This window comes from Pithys albifrons, chromosome 1, assembly GCF_047495875.1.
Source record: "Pithys albifrons albifrons isolate INPA30051 chromosome 1, PitAlb_v1, whole genome shotgun sequence".
NCBI lineage: Eukaryota > Metazoa > Chordata > Aves > Passeriformes > Thamnophilidae > Pithys > Pithys albifrons.
This window is the reverse complement of record NC_092458.1, coordinates 125803921-125817747: the sequence shown is the minus strand read 5'-3', so window position 1 is coordinate 125817747 and position 13827 is coordinate 125803921.

The window sequence follows — 13827 nt, the reverse complement described above, 5'->3', positions numbered from 1 at the left end:
GGAGAAGAGAAGCTTTGGGGGGACCTCAGTGTGGCCTTCCAGGAGCTGAAGGAGCCACAGGAAAGTTGGAGAGAGACCATTTCATATCTATCTATCTATCTATCTATCTATCTATCTATCTATCTATCTATCTATCTATCTATCTATCTATCTAATCTATCTATCTGTCTCTGTCTATCCAGAAAGGTCCAGCTGTTGTCAAGCAGCCATGAAATCCAACTGGCAGCTCTGGAATGTTCCTTGTTCAATCCCATCCTGAAGGTCACTTTGCTCAGGCTTTGCTGACTCTCAACAGCAACCAGGTGGTGGTGGAGGACAGAGAGTGTGGGAATGGTGGGAAAGGAGGAGGGTCAGTCCAATGTCTGGGGCAGGAGAGGTGACAGAGGTGACAGCCTGAATGGAGGGGCCAGGAATGGAGATCAGTGCTGGGCAAAGTGGTGCCGTGGAATCATGGAATTCCTGGGTTGGAGGGACCCCCAGGGACCAGCCAGTGCCACCCTGGCCGTGCCCAGCACACCCCAACAGTCCCCCCTGCCCTGTCCCATTGCCCAAAGGCTCCTGCAGCTCTGGCAGCCTCGGGGCCGTGGCCACTGCCCTGGGGAGCCTGGGCAGTGCCCACCACCCTCTGGGGGAAGAGCCTTTGGCTGAGATGCCACCTGCCCCTGCCCTGCCACAGCTCCAGCCCTGCCCTGGGCCTGGCCCTGCCACCCAGCAGAGGGTGAAGATCTGGGAGGCCTTTTCCAAACAAAATGATTCTGTGCTAAAGTAGCAGAAGATTCTTATTGATAATTATGTTTGTCCCCAGACAATTCCCTTTACAGGAACTTTCAGCACTTGGGCACTTTTTCCATTAGTTGTTTCCCTTCATTCTCTACAGTTTTGCACTTTATTTTCAATCAGCAGCTTCTATTTTTATACAATTTCCCCCTTCATTTTCTTTAAAGTGAGGAAACCAACCATGCATAACTTACAGGGTCCCAAACTCAGGATCATGAATTTTACAGGGTTAACTCTTCGGGAGAAAAGAACTGAGCTGCTCAAGGTGATTATTGGGCAGTTCTGAGCATCCTTTCTGTGCCCCTGGGGGATTTACCTTTGGGATTTTAACTATGACTGTTGAAACCTCTTAAGATTACTCAGAATTGCATCTATTAATTAAGTTTAAACTGTTCATTTATGTTGCCTTTCCTTTACAATCCTATTTTTATTTATCTTCAGACTTTTTCCTGCTCCTTTATTGTAGGTGTTGCTCATTAAAGGTGCTGCCTCTTTAGTTTGGGTTTGCAGCTTTTTCTAACTCTCTTCCCTGTTCCCTGCAGGTTTGTACCAGGCCTTGGCTCAACAGTTCACTCTTCTGCCTCTTTCCTTTTCCCCCAAGAAAACCCCAATTCTTTCCTTTCCTGCTGCATTTACCCCATGAATGAGGAACATCCTGTGACAGGGGCAGCTCTTGTGGCAGGGGCAGCAACTCTGACAGGGGCAGCTCCTGTGGCAGGGGCAGCAACTCTGACAGGGGCACATCCTGTGGCAGGGGCAGCTCTTGTGGCAGGGGCAGCTCTTGTGGCAGGGGCAGCAACTCTGACAGTGGCAGCTCCTGTGGCAGGGGCAGCTCTTGTGGCAGGGGCAGCAACTCTGGCAGGGGCAGCTCCTGTGGCAGGGGCAGCTCCTGTGGCAGGGGCAGCTCTTGTGGCAGGGGCAGCTCTTGTGGCAGGGGCAGCTCCTGTGGCAGGGGCAGCTCTTGTGACAGGGGCACTCCCAGCTCTGGCAGGGCTGAATCCCTTTGGGAACAGCAGTGGCTTCCATCTCATTCCTTCACATCTCATTCCTTCTCCTTTCCCATCCCCACCAGAGTCCTGGGAGCTGCATCCAAACCCCTGGTTGCCCTTGGCCCCTCCTGCCCTCCCCAGGGCACTGAGGGGCTGTGCCCTCCCTGCCCAGGACAGTCAGAATGAGGCTGATTCAGAGCAGGAAAATGCACCAAGAGTGTTGGAGGAAAAGGACATTGTGTCCATTCCCAGCAGAGGATTATTCTGGGCAGGTGTGACCATGGTTGCCCCACTCATGTTCTTCCTCAAGCTCAGCTTGGTCCATTCCCTGACGGGTTTCCTCACCTCAACTCACCCCACCCTGTCTGGTGAAGGGAGGAGAGGCAGGACAGGACTGGGGGAAAGTTCAACGATGCCTCTGAGGACAGAGACGGAGGGAGGGTGGGAAGGGCACCAGGAGGCTCCTGCCCAACCCAAGGGGGCACTGACTTGGTGGAGCTTCAGGTGGGACAAGAGGAATAAAGGGGGAGGGCAGGGGAGCTGCCAGAGCCTTTCTGGGAGGTTCCTCAGGGCTCAGATGAGAAAAACCTGCACAGGAGCCAAAGGAAGTGCCTGAAACCAGGACAGTCTCACATTGAACAACTTTAACACTCCACCATGGGCTGTGTTTGCATCAAAACACCTACACAGGACCTTGAGATGGTTTGGGTTGGAAAGGACCTTCAGATCATCTCGTTCCAACCCCCTGCCATGGGCAGGGCACCTCCCACTGGCCCAGGGTACAAACCAGACCACACATGCAGACACAGCTTTTGTATCTCAATCCCTTCTGGTTTTAAAGACCAGACGAGTCTTTCCTAAAGACTCAGGGAACAGAAATGGCCTGGAGAGCCCAGGACAGGGCCTGGGGCTTGGAGATGCTGAGCTAAAGCTGGAAGTCTGATGAGACAGCAAGTCAGGGTGCAAAGGTATGACCACTCCTTCATCACAACCTCAGGGTGAGCTCAGCCTTCACTGCTCCTCATCCAGGTGTGCCCTGAGGTCTCTTCCTACCCCAGGGGCTGCTCCTGCCCCTGGATGTCCTGCTGGAAGAAGGTGCTGGCCAGGGATGTGCTGGAGGGCCCATGTCCAAGTTCTTGGTGCTGGTGAGCTGCAGATTTGGGTCAGGAGCTGCCTGGCTCTGCCTCCTGTGTGGGAGAAGAAGAGCCCTATGATCTGGTTTGAGCAGCATGGCCATGAACTAAACCATGGGAAGTTCCACCTCAACAGGAGGAAAGTCTTTATGTTGAGGATGGCAGAGCACAGGAACAGCAGAGTGGAATGGAGGCTCCTTTTCTGCAGACATCCCAAACCCACCTGGAGGTGTTCCTGTGCCACCTGCTCCAGGTGACCCTGCCTGGGCAGGGGGTGGGACTGGGTGATCTCCAGAGGGCTCTTCCAACCCTGATAATTCTGGGGTTGTGTTACTGGTGGGTCCAGCTCCACCAACACGTGCCTGTGCCACGTTGTGCTGCTCAGGGAGGAAGAGGAGGAGACCACCCAGCAGGGGCTGTGCCAGAATTACCTGGTGTGAGCACCTGGTGCCCATGGCTGGGTACAACCTGCTGCCCAACCCAGGGTGTGGCAGAAGTGCCCAGCTGGGTCTGGAGCTGCTGTGTTGGGGTTCACTGCACCCCATCGCTGCCCATCAAAGATCTCCTTGGTGGAGATGCTCATTGTCCATCCCTGGGGCTTCCATGGAGGGCTGTGGTGGTGGAGCTGGGAGAGGAAAAAAGGGAAGAAGAGGCCAGGTGAGGACATTTGGATGGGACAGAAAACCCAGAGTGAATCCCCACCCCATCCTCCTGCCACGGTGTCTTGAGAAGTTCAAAGGAAAACTCTGATTTGTGATTCCCTTTCAGGAAAACAACTTGGAGGTGTGTCCCACCTGTTAAAAACAGTTGGAGTGAGGAGGAACCAAAACAGCTTGGAGAAGTTCAGTGGTTTGTGTGGTCACTGAAGGACTCTGTGATGGCCCAAGAGGGTCAATCTGCAGCTCCTCAGCTGTGCCTGTCCCTGCTGACCCACCAGCTCTGGGCACCTTTGATGCAGGGACTGGGTTATGGACCCACCACCACGGAACGCTGAATTCTCCCTCTTGTCCAAAGTCCCTCCTGTGCCACCTGCAGGAGGAACCTGCCCGAGAGTCCCCGCAGAGCTGACCCTGTCCCAGAGCTCCCCCTGCTCCCTGAAACAGGAATTAGGGATTCACAAGCGACCAGCATTTTTAATTGCTCCACAATACCAGATACAGGTGCCTGAAGCTCCCAGAATGGGCAGAGGAGCTGGGGAGGGGCTGGGGCACCAGGGCAGGAATGCCAGGGCAGAAATCCCGGGGCAGAAATCTCAGGGCAGGAATCCCGGGGCAGAAATCTCAGGGCAGGAATCCCGGGACAGGAATCCGAAGGCTCCAGGAATCTCAGGGCAGAAAAGGGAATCAACACTTTTCCTCTTCACAAACTGGTCAGTGCCGGAATTTGGCCATTCCAAAGCCTGGCACGAAGGGCCACATGACCCTACGGGTTTGGTCACTTGGTCTTCGCCCTTCTGTGTGCCTATACCTGGCTTAGGAGAAGACAAGCCAGAGGCTCCGCTTATCCCAGAGGCTCAGATTGTCCCAAAGGCTCCGCTTATCCCGGAGGCTCAGCTTATCCACAGCTGAGCTCCTGCCGTTCGCAGGAGCGACCACGGGGTGCCCCCACAGCGCTGTGCTCTGTCCCTGCTCCATCCCTGCTCCGTCCCTGCTCCGTCCCTGCTCCGGCCCTGCTCCGTCCCTGCTCCATCCCTGCTCCATCCCTGCTCTGTCCCTGCTCCATCCCAGTTCCCTTCCTACTCCGTCCCTGCTCCGTCCCTGCTCCATCCCTGCTCCGTCCCTGCTCCATCCCTGCTCCGTCCCTGCTCCGTCCCTGCTCCGTCCCTGCTCTGTCCCTGCTCCGTCCCTGCTCCATCCCAGTTCCCTTCCTACTCCGTCCCTGCTCCCTCCCTGCTCCATCTGTGCTCTGTCCCTGCTCCGTTCCAGTTCCATCCCTGCTCCCTCCCTGCTCCATCCCAGTTCCCTCCCTGCTCCCTTCCTACTCCCTCCCTGCTCCATCCCAGTTCCCTCCCTGCTCCCTTCCTACTCCATCCCTGCTCCCTCCCTGCTCCCTCCCAGCTCCATCCCTGCTCCATCCCAGCTCCATCCCTGTTCCATTCCAGCTCCATCCCTGCTCCATCCCAGCTCCATCCCAGCTCCATCCCAGCTCCATCCCTGCTCCATCCCAGCTCCATCCCTGCTCCATCCCAGCTCCCTCCCTGCTCCTCAGCGGGAGTGCCCAAGTGGCAGCTCCTCTGCATGCCCATGAATGTGCCCCCTCCAGGCTGCTCCGGCCGCTGCCACGGGCAGGGCTGGCAGCGAAACCCCCTGACCTTGAGCTGCTGCGGTGCCCTCGCAGCGGGCACGGAGGGGCCAGCGCGGGCAGTGGGAAAAGTGCCCAGCAGAGCACCCAGCCCTGGAAACCCAACAGTGTGGGGAGGGCACAGGGCAAGGGCTGCAGAGCCCCAGGGGCCCTGCCCGTTGGCATCGGGCACATTGTGCTGAGAGCCCAAATATCCCAAAAAACTCCTTCTTGTGGGATGTTTGGTGTCCCTGTGGGGTGGGAGGGAGAAGCCTCCCTGTGCTTGCTGGGCACACACCTGAGCCCACCTGAGGGCACAGGAGTTGGGGTTACAGAAGAACTTGGCCCTCTAGAGCTGCCCCTCTGCCCCTCAGGTGAGCCCCACCTGCAGAGCTGCCCCAGCCCTGGGGGCAGCACAGGGAGGACCTGGAGCTGCTGGAGAGGCCAGAGGAGGCCCCAGGATGGGCAGAGGATGGAGCAGCTCTGCTGGGAGGAAAGGCTGGCACAGCTGGCATTGGCCAGCCTGGAGAGGAGAAGCTTTGGGGGGATTCCAGTGTGTCCTTCCAGGGCCTAAAGGAGCCACAAGAAAGATGGAGAGAGACCATTTGCAAGGGCTGGAGGGACAGGACAAGGGGAATGGCTTCAAAGTGCCAGAGGGCAGGGCTGGATGGGATATTGGGAAGGAATTGCTGGCTGGGAGGGTGGGCAGGCCCTGGCACAGGGTGGGCAGAGCAGCTGTGGCTGCCCCATCCCTGGGAGTGTCCCAGGCCAGGTTGGACAGGGCTTGGAGCAGCCTGGGCTGGTGGGAGGTGTCCCTGCCCATGGCAGGGGTGGCACTGGGTGGGTCTGGGGTCCCTCCCAACCCATTCCATGGTTCTGTATGTGCATGACCAGCCCTGAAAGCATCAACAGGAACTGGAACACCTGAACTCACCAGGATCCATCAGGAATGTGGTCAGGACCCCCCAATCCCCCTCCCTTGCCCTTTCAGACACGGGGTGTCTCTTCACATCTGGGCACTGCAGGTGCCACAGGCCCTCTCTCCTCCCTGCCCACTGCCAGGTGTGCCAATCACCTGAGACCCAAGGAAGGGGGAGGGCAAATAAGGCCCACATTGTCCTGAGGAAATGGGGAGGAGACACCGATGACTTCTGGGATGCTACAATTCCATAATGGGATGTAGCCCCACCTGAATTGTCTCCACAGCCAGACCTGCTGTGGGTTCCCAACCTGCTGCTCCAGCTCCAAGCCCCTCACCCAGACCAGGGGCATGTTTGAAGCAGGAAAAAAAATAGCAATGGCACAAGAAAGATCCCAACTCTTTTAATGCCTCTCAGTTCTCCTGGTTGAACTGCACCAACTCCTTGACACCCAAACTTATCTCACAACCTCCAAGAGAGTGAGGAAACAAGGCCAGGAATTGAGCTGTGGCTAAGACAGCTCCTGGTTTTAGTTAAGACAGCTCCTGGTTTTATCCTGATTTTAGTTAAGACAGCTCCTAATTTTAGTTAATACAACTGATTTCAGTTACTACAGCTCCTGATTTTAGTTAAGACAGCTCCTAATTTTAGTTAATATAAGAACTGATTTTAGTTAAGAAAGCTTCTGATTTTAGTTAATACAACAACTGATTTTAGTTAAGACAGCTCCTGATTTTCGTTAAGAGAGCTGCTCCTTTTAGTTAATATAAGAACTGATTTTAGTTAAGACAGCTCCTGATTTTAGCTTAGTTAAGACAGCTCCTGATTTTACTTAAGACAGCTCCTGATTTTAGCCAAGACAGCTCCTGATTTTAATTAAGAGAGCTCCTGATTTTAGTTAACACAGCTGCTGATTTTAGTTAATATAAGAACTAATTTTAGTTAAGAAAGCTTCTGATTTTAGTTAATACAACAACTGATTTTAGTTAAGTCAGCTCCTGATTTGAGTTACTACAACTCCTGATTTTAGTTGACAGCTCCTGATTTTATCCTGATTTTAGTTAAGACAACTCCTGATTTTAGTTACTACAACTTCTGATTTTAGCTAAGACACCTCCTGATTTTAGTTAATACAGCTCTTGATTTTAGTTGACAGCTCCTGATTTTAGTTAATACAACTGGTTTTAGTCAATACAACTCCTGGTTTTAGTTAAGACAACTCCTGATTTTAGTTAAGACAGCTGCTGATTTTAGTTAATATAACAACTGATTTTAGTTAATACAACTCCTGATTTTAGTTAGGCCAGCTCCTGATTTTAGTTGACAACTCCTGATTTTAGCTGATACAGCTCCTGGTTTAAGTCAGCTCCTGCTTTTAGTTAATACAACTCCTGATTTTAGTTGAGAGCTCCTGATTTTAGTTTAGTTAAGACAGCTCCTAATTTTGGTTGACAACTCCTGATTTTAGTTAAGACAACTCCTGATTTTAGTTGACAGCTCCTGATTTTATCCTGATTTTAGTTAAGACAGCTCCTGGTTTTAGTTAAGACAACAATTGATTTTAGTTGACAGCTCCTGATTTTAGTTAAGCCAGCTCCTGATTTTATCCTGATTTTAGTTAAGAAAACTCCTGATTTTAGTTAAGACAACTCCTGATTTTAGTTAAGACAGGTCCTGATTTTAGTTAAGACAGGTCCTGATTTGAGTTAAAACAGCTCCTGATTTTAGCCAAGCCAGCTCCTGATTTTAGCTAAGCCAGCTCCTGATTTGAGCCAAGCCAGCTCCTGATTTTAGCCAAGCCAGCTCCTGACCTTGTGCTTCCGTGGGAAAGGGGGTCAGGAATGAGGTGCTGGTGGTCGGGGTGGCTGGTTGGGCTCTGCCCCTGCAGACTGGCAGAGCCAGGGCACACGGGGCTGAGTCCCACAGCCCTGCTGGTGCCTGGCAGATTCCAACCCTCGGCACATTTGCTGCCCTTGCCCTTCTCAGAAATGTGGTCTCACATTTTTCTCCCCCAAGCTTTGGGGTTTTTCCACTCCCTCTCCCATGATGGGAAACACCTCCAGGTCTTCTCTGCACCTTCCACTCCCGCAGGTAAATTGAACCTGCAGGCAAACACCACCCATGGAAAACTCCAGCTCCAAAGGGGAGTGTTTTGGAAAGTCAGGAGAGTGTGAAAGTAGGGCCATAATGGAAACTATTCCTGCCACAGGAGGGAAGGGATTGTGTTCCCTCCTGGGCTCCTTCTCCGCAGAGTTTCGGGTTTGGAGCCAACCCTGAGACGCAAAGTGCACCAAAGGCAAACGAGGCCAACCACGGGCTGACCAACAGTCAATGTTGTTCCATGAAACATAGTTGAGGTGAAGGAAATTGTGTGGAATGGCAGTTGAGGTTGAGTGAGCACAAAGGCAGAGGAATTTGGGCCCGTGGAGGGAATATCTTTGCCTTTGCAGCTGGTACAAATTGGAGATGAAAGTGCCCACCCTGGGCCAAAACGGTGGTTGGGCAAAGCAGCTCCATTGTCTTCGAAAACTAAATATTGTTTCTCGAGGATCTGGGTTTGTGGAGCTTCGAGATATTCCACAGGGAGCTCTGCAGAGAGCCAGGGGTGAGATAAAATTATCCTGCAGGCAAAGCTGGAGGGCTGGAAAGAAAAGCTCCAGGAGCTCTGAGAAAGGGCCCTGTGAGGCTCGTGGAGGTGGCACTTCCAGGGAAAGGTGTGGAAGGGCAGGAAGTGCTGCCCATCCCACCTTTGCTGGGGAGTCTCCTTGTGCAAACCAGGCAAGGTGGGAGTTTGTCCTTCCCTGTGCATCGTCCACTGGGTGGGAGAGGAAGGACGGACAAGGACTGTGGAGATCCAAAGGCAGTGGCAAGAATGGCATTTCAAATCCCACAATCCCGGGATCCCTGAGGCTGGCACAGCCCTGCTAGTCCCTGGAGCCCACCCTGTGCCCAATGCCCACCTTGGCACAGCCCTGACAGCCCCTGGAGCCCACCCTGTGCCTGGTGCCCACCTTGGCAAAGCCCTACCAGCCCCTGGAGCCCACCCTGTGCCCGATGCCCACCTTGGCACAGCCCTTCCAGCACCTGGAGCCCACCCTGTGCCCGATGCCCACCTTGGCACAGCCCTCCCAGCACCTGGAGCCCACCCTGTGCCCGATGCCCACCTTGGCAAAGCCCTGCCAGCCTCTGGAGCCCACCCTGTGCCCAATGCCCACCTTGGCAAAGCCCTGACAGCCCCTGGAGCCCACCCTGTGCCCCATGCCCACCTTGTCCCCCAGCCCAGAGCACTCAGTGCCACGGCCAGTCCTGCCTTGGGCACCTCCAGGGCTGGGCACTCCAAACCTCCCTGGGCAGCCCCTGCCAGTGCCCGCCCACCCTTTCCAGGCAGAAATTCCTGCTGTTGTGCCCCCTACCCCTGCCCTGGCCCAGCCTGAGGCCGTGCCCTCTGCTCCTGTCCCTGTGCCCTGGGGCACAGCCCGACCCCCTGTCCCGGCTCCCCCCTCCTGGCAGGGATTGCAGAGCCAGAAGGTGCCCCCTGAGCCTCCTTTGCTCCAGCTCAGCCCCCCCAGCTCCCTCAGCTGCTGCTCCAGCCCCTGCCCAGCTCCCTGGGCATCCTCCCCCCATGGAGTCCCCACTGCGCTGAAGCTGCTCCTGCCATGAGCAGAGGGAGAGAAAATGAGCTGCTGCCCCTCCTGGGAGGGGGGGGGGGGGGGTTCTGTGCCAAGATTGTCAGGAAAACATTGAATTCCCTGCCATTTTTTATCCCTATTCAGCCAATCAACTGTTTTTTATGCCTTGGAGAATCATCTCTTGCTCCACAAGAATGAAACTCAAGGAGACAAAGACCCTGAGACATCCCAGCTCAGGCATCTTCACCCTCACACCTCAACCTTGTGCTGGTGGCCAGAAGGGTGTGCTGGGAATACAAAGCTCTAAAGGGGCACATGGAATTCACTTTGTATTCACCCTCTGGAAATTTCTGCTTTCCAGGGGCCAAAAAACCAGAATTTTCCTGCTCCTTTCCCCCTCTTTTCCTTACAGAACAATTATTTGAAGTGATGCCATTTCCAGGACATGGCAGTGGTTGGGGCACTTTGTTGTTGCTTTTCTGATCATCCCAATGTGCCCTTCACCACCCAGATCTTTGGGGTGCTCCAGAAATGGGTTTGCATGGAGGAACCCAGAAGGTTCTCCTAACCCAAGGTCAGGGTTTGGCTTAGAGGGACTGTAAATCTATTTATCTCTGATTAGGGGCCCTCTGCATTGTGCTGAAACATTTCCCTCCACAGCAACCTCCCTGCAATTTCATTTCTTGTCTGACCCGAGAGCCCCATTTCTTTAGTGAGATTTGGGGGGTGGGGATGGGATTTCATTACAGGAGCAAAGAGAAGATCATGGGAGAGAAAAATGAATAGTTTCCCTCGTTGCAGTTTAATCTGTTTAAATGACTTTGGAAAAGGCTCAGGGCCTGAAATATCTGAGTGTTCCCCAGTAAAGCAGCTTAGAGAGTCCCCTGCAAACCCCTTGATTGGTTTTCCTCAGGGTAACTGGATATTTAGGTCTTCAAACCAGACCTTAAGGCAGCATTTTCTCACTCTCTTGGAAGAGCTGAGAATTTATTTTTCCACAGGAAAAAAGGCCCTTGGGAGTATTTGAGTTTGCTGTGACTGAGTTCAGGCTCCAGAGCCCAGTGAGATTTTACACCCGGGATAAATCCACGCTGGGACTGGACAATGTCCCAACTGAGGCCCATCAGAGAGACCATGAGGGGTGGTTTCCATTGGGTGGGGAAAGGCTTTTCTAGAGAAGTCCTGAGTTAAGAAAACAGAACTTTCTGCCATGCAGTGAGCAACAGGAAGCCCCTTTCCCCCCAGTGCAACATCCATTCCCAACCTTGGCCTGAAAACCTTCCTGGGGTGGGTGCAGAACATCTCAGTGACTCCTTGTTTGCTGCTGGGACAGGGACTGTTACTCCACTGAGATCCCAAATCCAAACTATTCCAGGTCCTGAAAGCAGCTCCAGACTAAAAGATCTGAAGGTTGGAGTTCAAAAGAGCCAATAATGTGAATTTTCCTGCCTCAGGTCCTCTGTGCTCCCTCATGTGCTGTTACTGCTGGGGGATGATGAACCATTCCTGGGGCAGGACACTGGGGGAGGCTTCAGTGACTTCTTGCTTCTGGAAGAGCCTCCAAATGTCTCTGACTTGCTTTGGCTCAGAGCTGAGCCCACCGTGGGGCTGTGGGAGGACCTGGGGTTGCCACTGACAAACATCTGGTTGAAGAAAATCTCCCAAGTTATCAGTGAAAAATGTGGAATCCCAGAATGCCAGAGGGGCTTGGGTTGGGAAGGACCCCAAAGCCCACCCAGTGCCACCCCTGCCATGGGCAGGGACACCTCCCACCAGCCCAGGCTGCTCCAAGCCCTGTCCAGCCTGGCCTGGGACACTCCCAGGGCTGGGGCAGCCACAGCTGCTCTGGGAATTCCATCCCAGCCCATGTTCCCATGGGTGCAGCTCCACCCTTGGACTGCTGGAAGGCTGGGAGAAAGCAGGATTGGTTTGCCACGGAACTGGAGGGAGAAGGAACCTTCCCAGCCATGGTTTGGAGCTCACTGCAGGTTCTGGAGCTTTCTGACTGCTCCACCTGCTCTCACCTTTCCCTGGGAGTCACTTGTGTCCCACCAGCAGAGGGAGGACCATCACCTTCCTGTGGGAAAGAGCTGAACTGAGCAAGGATAGGAGGGAGGAAATGTGGGATTGATCCATGTCCAGCCAGAAGGAAAGCAGGTCAGAGCCACTGAAATCCCTCCCAGCTGCTTCTCCTGGCCATGTCCACAACTTCCTGTGGTCCCTCTGGAGGCACTCACAGGGAAACACTGATTTTTGGGACAACTTGTTCCTTGTTCTTACAGAGACTCCTGGAATGGGTTGGGTTGGAAAAGACCCTCAAAGCCCACCCAGTGCCACCCCTGCCATGGGCAGGGACACCTCCCACCAACGCAGGGTGCTCCAAGCCCTGTCCAACCTGGCCTGAGACACTCCCAGGGATGGGGCAGCTACAGCTGCTCTGGGAAATCTATCCCAGCCCCACTCCCAGCCAGGAATTCCTTCCCACTGTCCCATCTCACCCTGTCCTCCTTCACCCCAAACCCATTGCCCCATCCTGTCATTATTTGCAGGTATCAAAACTCCCTCTCCCTCCTTTGAGAACCCCCTTGGGGCACTGGAAGGGGCTCTCAGGTCTCCCCAGAGTCTTCCCTTCTCCAGGCTGGACATGGGCAAACATCCACAGCTTGGGCACTGCCCTGGGCAGGTGTGCCAAGGAGCTGGCAGTGCCCTGCAGCCCTGTTTGGGGTGCCCCCATGCTCTAGAGGTCCCTCCAGAGGGTCTCTCCATGGCAGGGACCAGGAGCTCCACCAGGAGGGTGGAGAGTGCCAGTCCCTGCAGCCACCAGGACTGCCCATCCTGTCCTGCTTCTGTTGGGCTGATCTTCAGCCAGTTCATGGAGGGGGACCAGGAGAGACCTGCAAGAGAGCAAAGGTCAAAGAAAGGACTCCTGGAGGAGAAAACCACCCCCTCCTGAACCTCTCTGACACTGAGCCCTTCTCTCTTGACTCCAAGGGAATGGTTTTGTTTTCCTGGGATGGAGCATCCCATTCCCTCCACTGGTGGCCAGGATTGAGCCATGGAGAGTGTTCCCTCCTGGCACAGCTCCTGCCTTTCTGGCCACCACTGACTTCTCCTTGGGCTGGAGCCTCTGGCCGGTGTTCTGGTTCCAAACAAGCCCATCCCACGTGGCTTTGTCTGAACTGTCTCCCAAGGGATCCAAACCTTTGGCCTCCACAATATGTTGTGGTTAAAGGGTTTCACAACTTAATTACACATGGAATTAAAAAGCTCTTCCTTTGGTTTGAAACCTCTGCCTGCTCCTTCCATCAGCCTCTCCTGGCTTCTCTTATTACCAGGAATGATGAGCAAGCCTTCTCTCTTCCCCATTCTTCATGACTTTATGGATCTCTTTTGCCATTCATCTCTTTTCCAATCTGTTAATCACTTCTCTTACATTTCTCCTCAGCTTTATTTCCCTCCTTGCCATCCCTGCCCAGTTGCAGCTGCACAGAATGGGTTCCTGCAGGGGCATCATGTCTGTTTTGGGGGTTAGTTCATTATAATCCTTCTTGCCTGTCTTTTCTCTTTTCCACCCTCCCTGAACACTGAGGTGGCTTTTCAGGGAATGATCCAGGACCTCCCAGACCAGTTTTCTGAATTGCAGCAACTCAGATCACACAATCATGGAATGGGTTGAGTGGAAGGAACCTTAAAGATCATTTAATTCCCACCCCCTGCCATGGGCAGGGACACCTCCCACCAGCCCAGGCTGCTCCAAGCCCTGTCCAGCCTGGCCTGGGACACTCCCAGGGATGGGGCAGCCACAGCTACTCTGCCCACCCTGTGCCAGGGCCTGCCCACCCTCACACAAAAGGATTTCTCCTGCAATGGCCCCTGTAAGGAAATCCTCCTCCGTGGGCACATCCCGTTGGCATCGCTGCCAGGGCAGGGGTCAGTGGCACAGCTGTTGCCAGACCCCTCTCCCTGGATTTTCAGACTCACACTCAGACTCCGAGCCCTCCTGGTGTCCCTGGAGCTGCAAATGCAGCAGCCCAAGGGCTGCTGTGCCCACAGCCCCTCCCTGCCCACGGTGCCCCCAGCCTGCCCCTCTCTGCCCCTG